General features: G+C 41.1%; 1 long non-coding RNA gene across 3 annotated transcripts; it reads left to right on the top strand.

Moving 5' to 3' along the window:
* The first annotated feature begins 1,872 nt into the window (after positions 1 to 1,872).
* Positions 1,873 to 16,793, top strand: LOC309883433. 3 transcript variants are annotated; one of them, XR_014318452.1, is made up of 3 exons: positions 1,873 to 2,184; positions 4,563 to 4,713; positions 16,662 to 16,793. It is a non-coding gene; the product is annotated as an uncharacterized lncRNA (long non-coding RNA). The 3 variants fall into 3 exon arrangements; XR_014318453.1 differs by lacking the exon at positions 16,662 to 16,793 and adding an exon at positions 13,322 to 13,444; XR_014318454.1 differs by lacking the exon at positions 16,662 to 16,793 and adding an exon at positions 5,378 to 5,505.
* The last annotated feature ends 3,051 nt before the right edge of the window (positions 16,794 to 19,844 follow it).

The following is a 19,844-nucleotide window of genomic DNA, read 5'->3' as shown; positions in this document are numbered from 1 at the left end:
CTCATAGGGACTCTTAAATTGTTAAATTCTTTGCCTACTATTAAGCTAGTTAACAAATAATGAGCAAAGGGGAAGGAATGCTTGCTTTCGTAGATCAGTCTCGGTGCTTTGGTGTCATAGTGTCCTGATAGACCCGCGTGTTTGCACGCCCTGCCTCAGGTGTTTCGTTTTTTCCCAGAACATCGTATTGCTTACATGGGTTTGCATCTTCAGATGTTGTTAGTTTTGTATTTAAAGTAGTGGAAGGAAAAGTGTAATTGAAACTTGAACTGAAAATTTGCAAAATTACTTTGTGATACATCTTCCTTAATACCCCCAAAATAACCTTGAACAAATAAAAGTGAAGAACATAAAGCAATAACATCATCTTTTATGTAACTTGCCAAGTTAAAGTTTATTTTCTTCTAACTGTCTGGCATAGTAAGATGTTTTAAGACCACATTTAGCTTTATGGTTTCTGTAGAGATAGTGGAATTTGTGGTGAAACTCAAATGGATTCTCCGAATTCCTCCCGGTCTCAACCTTACTTACGTTCCTGACTGCAAAAATGTGCTAATTACTGCTATTTTTCTATTTATTTCCCACAACGTTCAGAAGTATCTGAACCTACAGTTTTGGTACTCTATGCCTCAGTCTCAAGAGAAACAGATGTTTCAGCACCTTGTTAGAGGCTAGCTGTGATGCAGAACAAGACGCTGTCTGCTATCGGGTGGTCCCTTGAGGCTGACAGGGACATGTCCCTGGTCACAGTCCCACCCCTACACTATTCCGCTCCTGTTGCCAGCAAAAATGAGTGGTAGAAGAGCTGACTTATTTCAAAGGGTATTTTTTCTGCATTGTATGCTTGGCTGCTTCAGTGTGTAGGTGTAGGAGTGTTTGAGCAGGCACAGAGGAATGTGTGGGGTCAGAATCGTAGAAGGGAGCTCTAGGGATGGTCTGGCTGTGGCTGCACTGGGTACAGTCCTGGTGCTCAGAACGGGGTCAGGGCTGCATTGCCCACAGCAGGCTGTGCCCTCTGGAGTAGGGCAGAGGGAGAGAGAAGAAATGAAACCTCCTCATCAGCAGGAAACAATGAACTTGGTTTATTTCCTTATGGAACTGTGACCAACGTCCTGTGACGTTTTACCTGATAGGTGTGGAGAAGGCACGGGTAACGTGGATGAGACGAGGTTCCTTACAGATAGCAATAGTGCTCACTGCTGTCATTAAAGCGCATGTGATGGTTCCCAAACCTACCCTAGGTTCACAGGAGCCTCGTGTTAGAGTGCTCACTGAAAAAAGGAACCTTTTTATGTTTTCAAGACTCAGACATAGCTCCTAACAACACAAACTGTGCTTTAGGAGGGCTGGGGGTTTCAGCACTCTGTGCTAGCAGCTGGAGCTGTGCTATTGACTGGAAGAGAATTCAGGCAGCACAGGAACATTCTGCATTAATTATCTGGACGTTTGCATAGAAGGAGAAAAACTTGGTTTCCATCTCTGTCCCCAACTAGTTCTATATTTTATCCTCATGCTGTTTCAAGTAGCCTAGAAACTGTATTTTGATCAGAAGTCAGATCTCTTTCCTTCCCCCTACTTGAGAGTCACAATCAATAGTTCAGCGAATCATGGTTGCTTCTCTCTCCGATGGTTATCTGAGCCTTCAAAGGAAAGTGAAATAATGAAAGAATACCTGCTGCGTTGCACAAGCTGGGGGTTTGTCTGTGCTTCAGATACACAGACAGATTAAACCGAACTGTGAGATGGCAGCAATAATACTTAGTGAGTGAATACATGCCAGGCGTGTGCGCGTGTGTGGTTTGTAGCTAAGGGGAGCTGCTGGGTGGGGTTGCCACGATGACTCAAGGATCGACCGTGCTGCTGTAGGCAGGCCTGGCGTTTGAGTCAGTGACAAGTGCTTCATATTTGTGGCATTTCTTAAAAAGGTTAACTATTCGAGCTGGCTGCGATTCTCTTGTAGGTTATTCAACTTTTTTTTTGCAAAACCATCCATAGTGCCAAGTCATTGTGTAACAGTCCGAAATCAAGCTCAGATTCGTTGACAGGTACATTAGCACTTGCAATTGTTCCTGCAGTAACACCAACCTTTCCCTGGGAGTAGAAGAGAGCCTGGTGCCCAAGCCACGCCGATTTATACCACATGGCATCATACAAGTGACTGTAGTGTCGATCAACCGTTGTAGGGTAAGCAACACGCACGTTGGTTTTCTTCATATTTATCTCCCCGTGAATATTTAACTAGTTCTGTGTTATCTGCCAACGTACGTACGAAGTGCCTGTTGCTATGGTGTTCCAGTGCTAAATGTGGAATTAAAAGCCCATGCTATGCCATCGAAAGGTGGCAACTCGTAACGTTGGGGCTCACTTCTTGGATTAATGCTTTTTTTGTAAGCAAAGGGTGTAGTGGTTGATACTTTGCTGTAGAAGTCAGCTGCCTTTGTGGACAAAGGGACTTTCCTGCTCAAGGGAAGCCAGAAACATACATTGTGTGTTCAGATACTGGCCACTTCCTGAGACAAAACACAGGACGTCTTGTGTCTCAGCTGTCCCTTCAGGTTAGAGAAATCTTGTGGTTGTTAGCAGAACGATTGCATAAGGTGGGAACTAGACAAAAAGGTGGGAACTAGACAAAAAGCTATTTATGTCAGCTATTTGTGTTACGTCAGCGTGAGCAAATATTATTTCTGTATATTTGACTCATTCCAGAGTCCAGATAGCATGTGACAAAATCAGTGACATCACTAATAGTACTAATACCAGAGGCCTTCTATTACCAGAGGCCTACTCACTCAAAAAGTTCCTTTAAACGCTTTCTGTAAAGGGAGGAATCTCATTATTAATCACCTCAGACACCACAAAGCATACTGAAATTTGCTAGTTCAAAGTTTACTCTGGTGTTGTACAGAAAGTAGGAAATTTATGGTCTTACTGAAAGAAACTGTTACAAAGTGACTGCAAATATCATAGTCAAAAAAAAAAACTAGGGCAGGGGTGCTCATTCATAAATTCTGGATTCTTGGTATTTTGAAAAACTGAAGAAATTCCAGAGGATTGGCCACCTGTCTAAATTTAGACATTAACAGCAAGTCAAAAAAAAAAGTTGGTTAATTTAGAATAATTAAAAAATAATAACAATCTAGTGGTTTTCCTAGCATATTTTTCTTATCATAGAATCACAGAATGGTTTGGGTTGGAAGGGACCTTAAAGATTTTCTCCTTAATTTTTCTTATCTCACCCATGTGAGGGATCAGCAGTACCTGCCTGACTTGCTTGCCTTTCAAACCACAAAAAATCTTTCAAATCCTGCATGTTTTAAGCAGAACAAAATTCTTATCGCGCACTGCTGGTGTTCTGTGTCCTGCTCTGTCCCGTCCAACAGGCACAGCACCTCCTGTCTGTGCTGCACGTGCCCATGCTCTTCCTCCGTTCTGTAAATGTGATGTGTCAAGGTAGCATTTTAAAATCTTGAGAGCTCTTTACAAATACTACCTCAGGCAGGACAAATGGCATCGCTGGTGTTGCCAGGTAGCCAGATACACGATTTCAGCCCCATTGAGGAAACAAACACTGAGGTTAAATGACTTGCCAAACGTGACAGGAGCATTTTGAGTCAAGAGAGTAGAGACTGCAGTTAAATAAATACTTTGGGATGTGCTTAAATTCCTTCCTTTTAAACCAAGAATGGAAACATCTGTGAAACGTCCTGCTTAGCTTGGGGCTTGCTGGTGCTGGTGTCATGCTCAGATCAGCGTAGCTCACATTACAAGTACTTTCTTTGGAAACGCTCTCCTTGTGTTCAACGTTTTATTTCCATGAGGAATGTTTAGGCAGTCAGGCCCACAACAAATTATTAATACATACAACCAGTTGTCTTGGAGATAACATGAAACAAGCTTTAGGAATCTGAAAAATGAAGATCTTTTAAGAAGTGCTTTTTTTTTTTTTTTTTTTTTTTTTTTTTAACCAAAATTGCAACATCATAGTGAGGGACTGCACTGCTCGCTTTTGTGAAGTCTCAAACGCAATGCAACGTCTGATTTACGGGTAAAACCTCTGCAGGACGTATTTTATCTTCTTACCTTGGTGCACGGACTTACAGCAAAACCTAGTAACTAATGCAAAAGAAGGCAGCTGGCCTTCTCAGGAGGTAGCTGAGGAGGCTTCGGGTCTGTAATGAGGATTGTTTTCTTTGGAATGAGGCTACAATCCTATGAAATGCCTGTGAGTCCAGGAGGACTGAGTCCCCTACCTGCAGACCTAAGGATAGTAAGCCTAAACTCTCCAAGACTCTTTACCCACTCTTGTCATAACATTTCTGCTCTTTAACTGTGCCTGTGCAAAGTGCTGTTGCAATTGAGAAATACACAGTGCAGTTCAGCCAGCAGAAAGGACTCTAACCTCTTTCCTGGGACTAGTTTCTTGTCTGTCATGTCCTGGAGCTCCTCTTACTCTTAAGAGAGGCAACACCTAAGTGATGTAGGCATTCTGTAGCCCATTTATCTGAATGAATGAGATTCTCTATTATAGCCATTGCATTTTTTTTTCTTTTCTTTTCCTTCAGATTTCTACTCTTCAGTTAATACTACGTCACAGTTCCTGTCCTGTTGACCTTCATCAGGGCCAAGCAACTGGAGACTTAAGCCATAACAAGACTGCAGAAAAAGGACTAGAGCAAGAAGACGTGATGTATTCCTCTTTCACTTTCCTGCCAGGTAAATGCGTGTTTTCTTCATAGCCCTGCCAGTATCTTGTAGCGAAGGAAGCACGAACCCAGTTGGGAAGAATTGTACCCATGACTTTTAGAAGCATGTTAATGTAATACCCGTGTTGTTTGGAGATGCTACGGATGTCTCAAGTGACAAAACAAGTACATGTAACCTGCTAAAAAAGCCTTGGTTAAACTGCTGCCTTGCTACCCAGCTCAGCATCACTTCCCAAGCTCAGCTCCTGGCAGTGCCATGTCCTGGCTGCTGCTTTAAATGCTTCCTCTGAATAGAGAGACTGAGGAGGGAAAATTTCTTTTGAAATCTATTTGTGTATGTGCTAAAGGACAAAGGAGAACTGTGATATATTCACTGCATAGGAACATTTATTCTTAGATCATGACTTTGTTTCACTGGGGTTAACAAGTGTATTATTAGTAATAGCTAGTTACAAATAATAACCTGACCTTATTTTTAACCTAATACTGAATCAGATTTCATAGTGATACAATAGATTCACTGCTGTGCTTCGTTCTTTGAATATTATCGTTCAGAATTCCAGTGCCTTCCATCTTAGGTGTTAAAAATAAGTGGCAAGTTGGATAATTACTATTGTTCCAAGTCTCGTTGCAGCCTTACATAACAATGTTCTCACCAAAAGCCTTATTTTAAGGGTGGAGTGGAAGAGCATGCTGTGGTAACCTGAAATTATTTGCACTGCTGGAGCTGCATTATGCAAAGCCTACGTAGAACTGTATCTCTTCTTTTTTGAGGCAATTTCGAAGGCCAGTTTAATATTCCTGAAAGCCAAGATGCACGGACTGACTCAGATTTGGCATTGTAGGATCATGTGTTGTCAGCACGCCTCAGTCCTGAGCACAAGCATCCTTGGTAATCCTGCATTGCCTAAGCAGAAACTACTAGTCATGCCAACTCCCTGCCAGTCAAAATATTTGTGAGTTTAACAATGGTAAATATATAAACATGCAAAATGAAATAACAATGGTGAATGACTTGGAAAGAGAATATCCCCAGGTGGCTGGAGCTACACTTGATAAACCTGAGCTTCCTCATTAGTAATGCTGTGTTCTCAGCCTGTTGTGTCTCCAGGTTTCCTAGCTAAGACTAGTTACCCTTCTAGCCCTGAGCTGGGCCACCTCCCTCTACCTCTTTCCTCATAATTTCCGTGAAATTCCTGTGACTTGGGAAGGATAAAAAATGGAAAGGGGCACTGGTCGATCCTGAGAGCAAAACATCTCTCTCTTCAGATCCAACAAACTCTCCAGCTCCCCTGGTGATCACAGTAACAACAAACCCTCATCTCTTCTATTTGAGTAACACATTTTATTTATTTCATCCGGTTTCTTTGCTTGCTGTAAACTCCATCCTGGGTTGATGTTTTGTATTCCATCAAAGCTAGTATAGTTCATCTCCGCTATGCTTTTACCTGTGTGTAGCTTCCTTTCTTCCCCTTTTTCAGCCTCAGTTTATTAAATTTAGCCAAGTGATCCACAGCACCTCGTAAGGTCTGGGAACACCATTCTAATCTGAGAGGTTTTTCTCCCTGAAGCTGTGTGTAATGACAGTAAATAGTACATCATTACAAATTTTACTGATAAAAAGCTCTCAATTGACGAAAGAACACAAATTGACTGTGAATTGCCCTGTTAATCTCACTGGTAGGTGGTAATGCCAAAACTCCTGGCATTTCAGCTGGAACTGGAGTCTTAGTGACAGAACATCCAGTTTTCTATTTGATATATGCAGCATTAGTGGTAACTGGTGAGTACATTCACTAACAAAATAACCCCCTCCTCTTGTTAGCCTCAGAGTACACATGTCCAGTACATTTTATGGCATGTCTGTTGTGCAGATGCTGCACACGTGCAGCTGTTGGAAGCCCAAGCCAACAAATGCTGAAAGCCTTCCTAAAAGCTGGCCTGGGCTGCCCAAGTTCATGCTGTGCTTGAGCTGTGTTGGCTGAATAACTGACTGAATTTCCCTCATAGGCAGCAAGTGCATCCAAAAGCCGTCATTCTTACGTTCAAAGGCAGAAGCTAGTACTAACTGTACTCGCTACTGTGGTACACAGAGATACACCCTCTGGAGTACGGATCTAGAACAAGCATAATATTAATTTGTGCGCTTCACTGCTGTGGTTTTCCTCCTTGGATTATGAACTGAAAAGATCAATGAAATTATGGCTGTTATTTCCATTGAAAGAATAATTGCTCCGTAATTAAATAACAATATCAGGTGTGTTATCAGAGAGGAGAACTGGTTTCAGAAAACTGTCATTACCTTGAGCAATTAAATTTTTTGAATTCCATAATGAATGTATATGCAGGGTCTGTTACAATCGTGTTTGAATTCAGTTGCACAGGACGAGAGAGAGGAATGTGCCACCTTCTCAAAGGGTGGCTTTCCTCCACAGAATCAGTGGCCCAATCCTTTGGACATTGCACAGGAAGTTTAATTTTGATTTCCATTTTACTCTCAAAAATAATCTTTCCAATATCTGTCTGAACTTCCTCAGAATAATGTTTATTTCAGAAACATCGCCTTCCAGGGCACCAAAATCACAATGTAAACTAGTCTCAACAGCATACCAGTGTTTAATCTACCAGCCCTGTGTTGCAGTTGATTCTAGATGTAGCTCAACGTACGTTTTCATAAGCTGCTCTCTCTGTCCTGACTGTAGTTACACTTCCCTTAAATAATGGCCTATATTACAAGGGAAAATAATTCATATTCATGCTTCCAGTAGTCAAAACAACTTCAATGGTGCAGCTACTGCTGTTCTAATTTTTTGGCAACGTTCCATTGGAGACAGTAGGCAAATGTACCAAAATCTACCAAGAGTTACTCATGTATAGATAATATAGCGAGTGAAAGAATTCCACAATAAAGGTGTGTACGTTGCAGTAGCCTTGAGATAGGGCTGACTTCTTTCGAAACAAGTTCTTCTGGTTTTATGTGACTATTTAATACACTTCTGTGTTCAAGAAAATAACTCTTGCTCGTACGCTGTACTGTGAAACCAGTATAGCAGGAGGCACCACGGGCTGGTGCACAGCTCAGGAGACAGGAGATATCTCTTGTATCTGCGTAAAAGATTTTCAACTCTCACTTCCCTGTCTGAGAAGTGTTACAGATACTACTACAGATTTTGCTAGTTGAGCAGTTTTGTTTTGTTTTGCTTTTAACTGAAATGCACTTTCTTCAAAGTGTGAAGTATCGTTAACAGGCAAGTCGTAAGTATTAGGTGAACAAACGCATTTTCTTATGAGTGTAAATGATACAAGCGAACAAGCTTCTGGGCAGCGCCGCTGAATGCAAATGCTTGCCTTTTGTTCATATGTTTTAAATGTAAATGCTTTCTACATTATCATCCAAAAGAAAAATATATATACACATACATATTCCTTTTAGAGAGGAAAGACTATGATGTTAAAAAAAAAAAAAGGCAGAGTATCTGTAACGTCTTTCTATTTCCTGTATTTCTATGCCTTCTTTTGCCCCAAAAGATTCTGCAGTGTTCAGTGGCTTGCAGGCACAAAGATAAATTCAATTAGCCTGAAAACCAGCTACATCTAAAATGAAAAGAGAACCACAATAAGATTTTTAGGTGCAGGAGTGACTAACCATTTGTCCACTTTAAACTACCAAGGCATATATTTGAAGTAGGAATGCTACCAGCAGAGCATAGTTTGCTGTCGAGTGAAACCACGTCCAAACGGGTGCTAGCAGTCAGAGTATAACACTTACCTGTGGATCCAAATCAAATCGAGTCTTCTTTTTGTGATGAGATTGTGAATTGTACTTTTTTGTGTTTGTAATTAAGGGGTGGAACAGATGGCAAAGAATTAAAGAGCTGCATCCATTAAATTAACATAGAGAATGTTTCCACAGTATAATTTAATATAATAGGATTTTGCTTCAGTGAAATAAAACTATAGAGTCTGGTGCTTGGGAATGTTTACTATATGAGAAGCTTCACTGCTAAAAGATTTCACTGAGTCATGCTAAGAGCCTCTGCCAAATATCAATCATATGACCAACCCAATTAAAAAGGGTGTTTCTTCATGCCAATATATTTCACATGCCACCCTAAAGTGAGCCTTTTTTTGACAAATACACCTGTGGATTTTATGTAACACCAAAGGTGCACAATGCAGTCTCACTGCATAGGTTTGAAAAAGAGTAGATATTTACAAGCAGAAGCTGGCTGGTCTGGTATTAAGAATCAGGTTAAAAAAAAAAAAAAAAAAAAAAAAAAGAGTTGAGTTTGACATGATTTCAAAGGTAGAGTTAAGGCAGACAATCCAAATCAAACATTGATGCTAACAGAAATCAATGAATGTTTTGCCAGTTCCAGGAATCAAGATGCTACTCTCTGGATGGCAATCAATTTCTAAAGTTCAAGTCCGGAAAGTTTTCCATTTCAGTTGAGACAGGATTTTTAATTACTCTACATAAGAAAGAAAAAAAAAATCTGAAAGCAGAGGCATGGATTTTATAAGCAACAGTGGACACTAGTAGGTTTTCCTAAATCTCAGAAAATATTTATGCCTGGATATAAATATTTGAGTGAAACTTGTCTTAGCTACATTTGGGGAATCGTGTCTTTTCTTTCTGAAATGCTTTTCTAAACCGTGGAAAGCTACAGCAAATGTTTTGTACTAACGATTCTTTAGTAAGCTCCAGCTGCAGATGCGTAGCATCTCCCACGCAGCTCCGCCATGGTGAGCAATCAATACATTGTCTTCTGCATAAAAAGGCTGGCCCTCTGGTAATCAGACAGTGGGATAGAGATGAAATCACTGTGGAAAATAGCACTGCAAAGAGCACAAAGGCTCTCAGTGGGCCTGCTGCAACCCTTCCTGCCACTAAAATACACTACAGATTAACCTGCCTCGGTGACTACTGAATAAGAAAGTTAAAGGCACAAGCACACATGCCATGGAAAGTTTGAATTGCCCTTCCCTTCAGTGCTCAGTGTGATCTGTAAAATCACTGTAATGCTGTGTGGGGATAATTGAGAGGTCACGGGGGATTATGTGGACATTTAGGTTTCATTCTGGCTTGAGTGCGTTCAGCTCCAGTGATATCAACAAAATTGTTTCCATCTTCAGTAATGCTGCATCTGCTTCTGAGACTTACTGGAATAATAACATAAGTATTAAATGCACACATTTACCTTTTACTGAGATCACAGTTTTTCAAATTTTCAGTATTCAAATACTGAAACCTTATTTCTGACACAATGGAGCTTTTCCATGTGATGTATGGAAATGAAGAACAGGACGGATCAAAGCTGCAGAATGTAAAACATTCCAGCTCTCAGAACAACAGCAGAACGTTGCTTTTACAGCAGAGGGTTTTGTCAAGGAACCTGATACTTGGTGTTTTTATCTGCAGCTAGTGCTGCACGAAACAAGGAGAATCACTCCCATTTCCCCTGTTTCCTTTTGCCAGGAAAGGTAAACTGTGTCTGTATTTCTTCTCTAAGCTCTCAGTGGAGGAATGTCCCTTACGTTGGCTGCTTCTCACTTCTCTAATTACTAGCTCATGGTTCCTCCCCTTGGAAATGTAGGGTCTTTTTTGGAGAACCACTTGCAGTTAAAGATGATGGTGTTGCTAACAGTTTCTCCTTTGGCATCGTGCTCTTCACACGGCAGTGGAACGCATTATGTGAGATAATTAGCAGCTGTATTCAAGTGACTCAAGGGAAGATCTGAGTTCTGAATTGGAGAGGATGATTGTGTATCTGATGTAATTTTATCTCATCACATATAAGCTTTCTGTGCAACAGGACAGAGAACAGAGTTAAACAATGAGTCCAAAATACTTATGCTAGGAGAACAACTATTTTGTTTCTACAACTGTTACAACTTTTCCTCCCTTAAATTTAAAGAACGCTGTTGAACAGAGGTTTCTGAAGAACGACTTTCACTGTCGGAGTTGTACCACCCCACAAACAGCATGGTAGGAAATCTGTGTGCAGCCCTTCAGAATAATGCTTGATACTCTTTGCCTAGCACAAATAATCCCTTTTTCTTAAAATTAACCTTTTTACTTGTAAGAGATACTTCAGCAGTTGAGCAACTGTGGCATGTTTTTTCAACATTCATTCATGTAGGCAAAAAAATAATTTAGATATTCAACTCCTCTGCAGAAAAGCAAATAAACAAAAAACATAAAAACTAATGGCAAAAAGAAAAAAGGAATGTTGGAGCTGCGTGGCTGGTCTAAATTCGCCAGATTCTCTTGCATAGCCCGTGGCTGGTAGTGCTGCAATCTGGGCATGCCTTCAGCTGCAACAGTAAGCACGACAGGTATTCCTGCACAGTGGAGCTATTTCCAATTACTCACAAAAGCCCTTTTATTTTTTTTTTACCCCAGTTTTGCTGCCTGTGTTAGGGTTTCCTTTTTCAGTGGTGGTGTATTTGCTAACTGGGCAGAGTGGCAGAAGTGTACAGCGTACAAATAATTAACAATTTCCTGGGAGCAGAGCATTTAACAGCAGAGTTTAGTTGATTATCAGTTCTTCTCTGACTACCCTTTTAAAACCTTCTTTTTCACACACATGAACAACCTCAGCACATTTCTAGAAGAATTCAGATATCATTCTTTTACAGGGAAAACGTCAAATTTCAATACCGGTTCTGGCTAGCGTTTCCCATCAGTAGCTCTCAGCACGCTTTGCACAAGTCAATACCACTTCACAGATGAGGAATCTGATGTGTTCAGCAATAGATTATTTGCCCCAAATCACCTCAGCCAGCAGCACAGAAAGGAAAGGACGCAATCCAGATGTCTTCTGGGCTAGTGTTAGATCCAGTTAGATGCCACTTTAAATGGAAATATATTTTATTTTTTATTCTCAGAGGATTTGCTAGCTCTGTCTCCCTTCCACACCTTATCCTGGAGCCTCAGAGATAGTGGTTTTCTTTCTGGGATCCTTCAAGTATTCTCTCCCATCTTCTGAGTTGGGATGCAGTGAATGAAATCTGCTTTTCTCAGCTCCAACTCGAACCCATAGCTCATCTAAGCTTTTCCTGGATTTGCTTACATTAAGCTCCCATTTCCCTACTTACTCCGAGCCCTCAAAATAAATTTTTAGATAGGATTATATGGGAAAACGCATTAGGAGAGGAAGAGATTTTAAAAATAGCCTAGCATCTAAATCTCAGTGTAATCTCTTAGAATTGACCCAGTATTTGAGCACAGGGCGTGGAGATGCACTGGCCCAGTGCTGTGAGGAAGAGCCGTGTGTGGCATCTACGTTTCATAAATGCTCACCAAGTTGTGAGCGATCTAAACTGCTGGTTACACCCGGCTGATGTCATTAAAGCTTTATCTGTAGTAGATCGGCTTTCTTCAGAGGGCCAGTGTGGTTTTTCACACCCACATGTGTACACTACGTACAATGAATCTTAGCTAATTCATAAAAAGAGCTGTTGCAGTTCACATCTGGCAGCCGGCACTTCATTAATCCTGCCGCACCACGGGCATCGCTCCTGCACAAACAGCCCGGCAGCAAGTCACAGCCCAGAGAGCAAAATCAAAAGGGCCACGTGATTCTTATGGCTAACACATAATGCAAAATGAAATAAGGAGTGCCCAAATTATCCTAATTTGGATGGTGTGAATTTTTGTTCCCTTGAAATGTTATCTAAAACCCTGTTCATATTTCAAGATTTTATATAGCGAATGCTGAATTTAAATAGCGACCATGCTATAAAGCCATAAAAGAAAATAAACGTTTAACTTAAACACAAAAATAAGATTATTTATTTTTAATACTGTATTTTTTAGCATTCCAATCTTTACATAGCTTTCTACAGCTAGATATGTCAGTGGCCACATGGAAAATGCAACATAAGAAAGCGAACAACAAATCTAAAATATATTACAATAAATAGGAGAAGTTTTGCAATAAGAATTATAATTAAATTATACACTAACAGGAGTGTGTAAAGCAGTGATTCAACAGAAACTGCATCTCCCAGAAAATACCGTGTAGACAAGACAGCCCCAGTAAGATTTTCCATGTATCCCCCATTGCACAGTTTCCATATAACCCAGACCCCTGTAGATGTCAGTGAAGCAAGTGGAACAGCAGTCTGGCTTGCCTCTGCCAGGGATGGTTCCAGTGCCAGCTTCGTTTGCCACCTCTGCAGGTAACTCAGGCAGAGGATTCACAGCCAGCGACTGCCGCTAATTGTGGATACTGGCTGGCCTCCTGGATTGCACTCTGGTTACTCCTGCTCTTAATGAGTAACTGTTCATCCTTCGGCAGAACTACATCAATCAAAACACAAAAAGAAAAGAAAAACACAAAATATAAAATACCTCTTCTCTGTTAGTTTGGTTTGTAAGGTATTTCTATAAGTAGATTTTTCTTCCCACCAATGCGTTTGTGTGTTTTTCCTAACCTTGCACTATTACGAGGATCCTTCTTAAGTTATCTATGTATACAACTCCCTGTAGCATGTCATTAATTCATAGTACATTCAGTTAATTTAGACATGAATATTGGAGCAACTTAATTAGAACATGGCTACAGTATCATAGCTATGAAATTACTTTTTTTTTTTTTTTTTTTCTTTAGATACTGAACAGGCCGAGGTGTTTGTATGGCATCCCAGCATGTAAAGGCACAACTGCAGCTTTATGAGCTCACTGCCCTGCTTTGAGCAGCGCCTCTTTTCACTGTGCTGCTCACACCCGTCCCTTCCCAGGCTATTGTCTGGCCTGTGCCACCCCATCTTTGTCAGGCTGTCGTGAGGAAAAGGTTCCAAGTCCAAAAGCCCATCTTTGGTCAGGTTATTTTAGTCAAGTCCAAGTCCTTGACCGGGTTCACTGTGCAACCCCAAATGCAATTACGCTAACACAGCTTAAGACGTGCGACTGGAAACAGCATGACTTTGAGCTGCAAACACCAGCACTGCTGCCAAAAGAAACATTCATTAAGCTGTACAGAATATTTGTTTTGAAACGATTTTGAAGTAAAGTTTCAGAACCCTTGTAGATGAAATGTGTTTAGTTGTTAGGATAAAAGGCTATAGCCAAAGCTAAAAATGGCTTCTAATTATACAGAACAAACAGATACAAAATTAGACTCCATGAAGTAGAGTCTAAATATGTAATACAGTGAACATTTATATACTAGATATTTAATAATAAACAATACTAAATAAATATGTTTCAATCTTTCATGCCTGTCACCCTGTTCACCAGGCTACAGCCCACAATTATTGTTTAGCAGAGAAGGGGTTTCATGGGCAATGGTGACTCATGAGCATTTTCTCCCAGCACTGTAAAAGTGCACTGAGAGAAGCTTTGGGCTAAAGTGTTCCTTCTCACTTTTTCACATTGCTTTACTTTGGTTAATGATGCTGGGGCTGGAAAAGAAACAGAGACAGCTGTGGAACCGTGATCTATGAAATCTGTTGTTTAAACTCCTGCATGAAAGAAAAAACTTTTTGTTCAATCTGTACATAACATTTCTCACCTGGCAACTGTTTTCTCACCTGGCAACTGTTTCCTCTTAAAATGATAAAACATTAAAACCTGAACTAAAAATAACCCTGTTAGCTTTTCCAGTTCAGGAACAGCTTTTTTTTTTCTTTTTTATGAGTGTTATTACAAATAAGTCAGCTCAGCAAATGCTGACTCCACAATCACGAGTGGTTTCAAATAGTCTTTATTTACTTTCTTTTATTTTTAGAAACCATGGCAAAACTTTGTCTAGAACACTCAATCCAGCATTACCTTAACTTACCTGGAATAATAAATACAGTGGGTGATCATCCACAAGAGAAATAAGTAACAGAAACTTCGGAAAAGCTGAGCTAATCAGTTGCTAATTGCATCATTTTGTATCAGTTGAACGTGCAATACTGATAGTATCTTGTGTCCCACCTTTCATTTTGGCAGCTTTTATATCTCTTGCTTTGTTGTCCTTTTGAGGTCCTGAAACACTGTGTCAAAATAGACAAACACTTCAAATATAGGGTTTTGTTTTCATGCTTTCATTCATATGAGAGGCTGTGTATGCCTCCAAGAGATACACTGATAAGTAGATACATACACACACGTTTATGTTAACTTACATTAAATTCTGGTCAAAACATAACCAGAAACACAAGTCCAGTAAACATTTCTGTCCTCCAGGAAATATGTGGGGACCTGGGAAAGATAAAAAAAAAAAGACTTTAAAATTTTAACTAGCAACCAAATGCATTTCTGTTAGGTGCTTCTCCTTCTAGCATTTTGAACACCACATCAGTACCTCGGCTAACTCAGCCTCAGGGTTTCCAGAAACAGGTGAAAATACAGAGCCTGTATTGTCAAGACAGTGCTATAGTTTGGGTACTGTGATACTTGGTAATAGATTTACTAGTAACGGGTAATACATTTACTAGTAACGCACAGATCACCAAAGTATGTCCCATTTTCCCTAGGTGGAAATCTTTTTAGAAGTGAAAAAAGTTTTGATGCTGGTGTTTAAAACTGCTTATAAAACACAAACGTGATGAGACGGGAGTAGTGGGAAAGCATCACCATAACAGAGTCTTTGAAGTTTGATCCTTCTTGTGTTTTTCACACTGTATTTACTCTAGCAGCAGATGTGGAGGCTCTAGTTCAGTAGCTAAATGTATCATCCAGTCATCCTGCTGTAAAAGTTGGTGCCTGTGCTTGAATCCCATGCACTTGTAGCTGAATTGTGCTCAGTTGTTTTGCTGCGTGCAGATGGACCACTGAACAGAGGTCCAGTCTAAAATAGCAAATTCCTGTCCTCCAAAATCAACATTAATTTTTCCACTGTGATTACACTCATTTGTCTGAACTTCACAAAGACATAGCTGAGCCATGAGCACGAGCACTTCAATGACAATTTTCTGCAGCAACAAACACCTCAAGAAAGCCAGTTCTCACCTTCTAAAACACCGGACCATTCTGACAGGCATTGAAAAGAGCACTTCTCTTTTTCACTTTTTAGTTCAACTTCTAGGTTTTTTTTAGTTTCATTTTTTAGTTTCATGTGTAGTTCTACATCGTTGTTAGTCCCTCTGTGGTTCAAAATGGGTTTTAATTCTGTTTCTTGTAAGAAGGCTTTCAGCCCTGCTGAGAATCTGATTACAAAAAAGTGGAATGATCTTCTAAGCTACGAGCAAGAATATTTTCTCTTACAATTATAAAATGGTATGTCCGCAGAGAAATTAAATCTGGCTATTTAATCTAATCTAGCTAAAGTGAGAGTGCCAAGTGCCCTGTGAGCAGTTCCAAGTACCCTGCCCTTGTCCATGTTGACAACGGAGCTTGTGGCAAAGGACACAGCAGTTGGTAACCTGCAAAAGCGTGAGAGTCCTTTGCAGTCCCAAATTCTGACACCGTGTCTGTCTGAAAGGCTCCCATACACACGACACTCGTGTTTACAATTACGGCTTCTTACTGTGCCCTGGGATTTCCGAGGGTGAAAGCAAGCGTGTAGCATTATTATATCCTTGTTAGAAAAGGTGGCAGTGATGGCATCCCTCCTCAGTCCAGGGAGTGATGAAAGACATCCCGTGGACTGGAGAGGCAGGACCAGGCTCTATAGCCACACCTGCTGGCTAGCGGGCTGAGCACAGGGCGGTGGGGTTCACCTAAAGCCACGAGTGACTTTGAGGTAGATCGCTGCAGGAGAATTGAACAATGCTTAATACGGTGTCACACCGTGATCCCCTCAACGTGTCATAAAGAAAAATGTTAAATGTTTTTAAAAAGTGCTCTGTGGAGTTCCTTTGTGGTAAAGTCCAGCATGCAACAAGTTAGAAACAAATTAAAAAATGCTATTTCTGTAGCATTTCCTAAGCAACCACAATCCATTGGCCTTTCTTATGCATAGTAAGATGACTGTATGGCGCATGCTGCTTTGACTGAGGAGTTTCATTTATTCGCAGCAGGGGACAGCAAGCTGTCTTCTCCTCATCGCCTGGCGTGGGCTTTCTCCTCACCCTGCGCAGTGCCATGTCCCGTGCTTCTCCGTTATAAAATGTGTGCTGCATGAGGATCAGGCTCAGCACAGCAAAGAGTTGGTCAGTGTCTCTGAATCCACTCTCATTTGTGTAGGAGAATGTGTAGTTAACATTTTCGTGAGAGATCTTACAGAATTTTGGGGAAATGCAGCCTTATTTGGGACCCTTTGGGACACAGAGGCGCCTCTGAGCACCTCTCCTGTGCTGCAGTTTTCTGTTAGCAGACTGGTGGGAGCTGAATCCTGCGCATCCTGCTCATGACATCTGGGGAGTCTCAGCATCCCACTGCACAAGCACTAACAAAACACAAATTTATTCATGAGCAACTAGGGTAACTTGGATTATGACAGCGAAGATCAAAAAAGAAACCAGTTATCTTAATGATTCATAAAAATGCATTAATTCTGAAAAAACACACATCCTTGTATATCATGTATTTTGCTATCACAGCCACTTCAAAGGTCTTCAAAGTTTCAATTTTTACCTTTTTATATTCTAGTGACTAATAAAACGCTTACTTTTCAATCAGGCCATCTCTAATCAAACAGTTACACCACAGCACGTCTGAACGTGAGATCCTGCTGGTGGGGTTTATTTGTAAGCAAGGCAGTAAAATACCAGGACGGTTGTTTTAGAAGAAAGCTGCCCACAGTCACAGGTAGTTTGCTGTGGTGGGAGCACGCAGAAACACACCAACATCAGGTCACAAGCTGTAGGAGTCACTAGTTTACAAGTGCACACATAGTTATTAACCCACATCTGTTCCTTTCAAAAGTTCATAGCATTAGGTTATAAAGAGTCTTTTTATCCAGTGCTGTTCAGTTTCTGTTCCCTGCTTAAATTCTCCTCTCTCTTTCTTTTTTTTTTTTTTTTAATGTCATTGCACCTCCTTCAGTAACATCTGGGATGTCTGGGCCCTATTCTATTGCTCTGTAACCTAGTTCACTTTTTTTGGCTCACCTTACTGAATTGGCACAGGGGGTGGGTGGAAGGTGAGTTGTTATTTTAGCTCCCAGTTCTAGGGTAGGTAAGGGCCCCAGAGTTTTATCTAAATTATACTGGAGAAAATAATCCCTTTAGGTGCAATCTGCTGGCTGCAGACTGTCCCCAAATACTCCTCTACTTTGTTAGACAGGGTTATGAATGGACCTCCGAGTAGCTGTGGCAACCACACACGAGTTTGAGATTTTTTCAGCTCACAGTGCTGCTCCTTTCTCTCTAGAGCTGATCCTGTGTCCTGGTATCTTCACTTCCAGATTGCATTTATGTGTGCTGCCCGTACGTTTAAGGCTCTTTGGATATTACTCACATGCACAAGTAGCGCCTGAAGTTCTTACAGCCTTGTGGGTTTTGAGCATGGAATAGGAAGCGAGAAAGACACCACAAGCTCATCAACTTGGGGCCTCTTGCCACTTAGGAAACTGTAGTCTCACTGGCTATGGCTTCTTCCTCCAACACGAGCTGTCTCCTCTGAGCATGGCAGAAGATGCGACGGTTCTGCAGCCAGCAGGCAGCTCAGGTGGATTTGGACACCCTGCTGTCAGTGTTCCCAGACCTTACATTACCTTATCCGCACTGTGTCTCACATCCATATGTTGCTTTTCTGCCTTCCAGGGGGTTGCCACCCAACTGTGACTGTCTTTAGCTTCTTAAAGAAGGTGAGAAAGGTAGGGCCCTATGCCAACAGAGACATTCATCCTCAGCAATTTAGAATGTTGAAGCATTGCCTAGCGAGGGTGATCTGAAGCATTTCCTGAGAGTTTCAGCTTCTCTCCTTAGTCCATTCAGATGCAGAGCAGACTCTTCTAACCAAATAAACCAGATATCTGAAATAGATGGGTTAATACCCCTCTAGATGTACAGGAGGGCATTGCCATAATTGTGGAAGACTGTTCCTGTTCCTCAGTTTCCATTTGCACTTCCAGCTGCCACAGCTGGATGAAGGCAGCCAAGTTTGAAGCGGGTCACTTTATAATGCCCCTTCATGTGTGATTTCTCCTAAAAGAAACCCAAATAAACAGACCAGGACAAAATAAAACGAATCCTCCTGGAAGCTCTCTGGATGTTTGTGAAAGCATTTCGAAGGGTTAAAAAGAATTCTGAGGGATCAAAATAAGACTGGATGAACTGTCTTCCCTCTCTTCTCTCGTACAGCTCAGTTCCAAGTTACATTTCATTTCATGTAATAAATGTAGTTGTCATCACTGACACCTTCTGAAAATCTATCTGTAAACCAGCCAACACATCATCAAGAGCAAACGCTTCAGAGATTTAAACAGATTTCCCACTGATATCAGAGTTTGGCAAGGACGTGGCAGAACCAGGCAGAACCGAGCTGCAGTGCTCTCCCCTCCGAGCGGCTCAGCCAGCCTTTCTGCGAGCGCTGCGACTCAGCCACCGAAGGAAATCTTGGCCGCCGGGCTGTCATTTCCCCCGTCCCCCGAATGAATGAGATCCTTCATTCCTCTGACGCACCAGCACTGCTATGGCCAGTGAAAGAATGAGTCAGAAAAGCCTGCTGGTGAAAGCTTCTGCGGTCTGTGCTAAACAAAGTACTCCATAATTTATTTGTTCGAGTTTTCATGGTGATAATAGGTTGTTGGCGATGCCTGGTATCACTGCTGGCATTGTGGATTGGTAGATGCCATTTTTGCTCGTCATTTATTTTAAGACTTACTGAGCGAGCTTTCTGTGTGGAAGAACCCATTTTAGGCATGCTCTTGAAACTGAAACAGAGCAAGCTAGTAAAAAAGAAAGTGCATCACAATTACATTATTCTTCCTCCATCTGCTCTCGCTCAAATCTCCTTATGACAGGAAATTGCCTATTGGATTTTTGATTTTTCTTAATGGAAATGGCAAAACCTAAATCCATTCCCGTTCCCACTGATATCAGGGGAAACAAGATTCAGTGTCTGAACGGAACAGTTTTTTTTTCAATCCATTAGCGTCTGTAACTGCATCTCAGTGAATGTAGTAATTATGACATCAGTGAATTCAAATTAACTTAAATGCTTATGACACTATGGACTGGCACTTATGCTACTGAATCTCTTTGGCACCTCTGAAAAGCCCAACTTCTCTAATTAGCAATCTCTGATGTGCCACATCC

Source organism: Aythya marila (genome assembly GCF_965140915.1).
Source record: "Aythya marila genome assembly, chromosome: 14".
NCBI lineage: Eukaryota > Metazoa > Chordata > Aves > Anseriformes > Anatidae > Aythya > Aythya marila.
The sequence above is the reverse complement of the archived record's forward strand: the minus strand, read 5'-3'. Positions and strand labels throughout refer to the sequence as shown.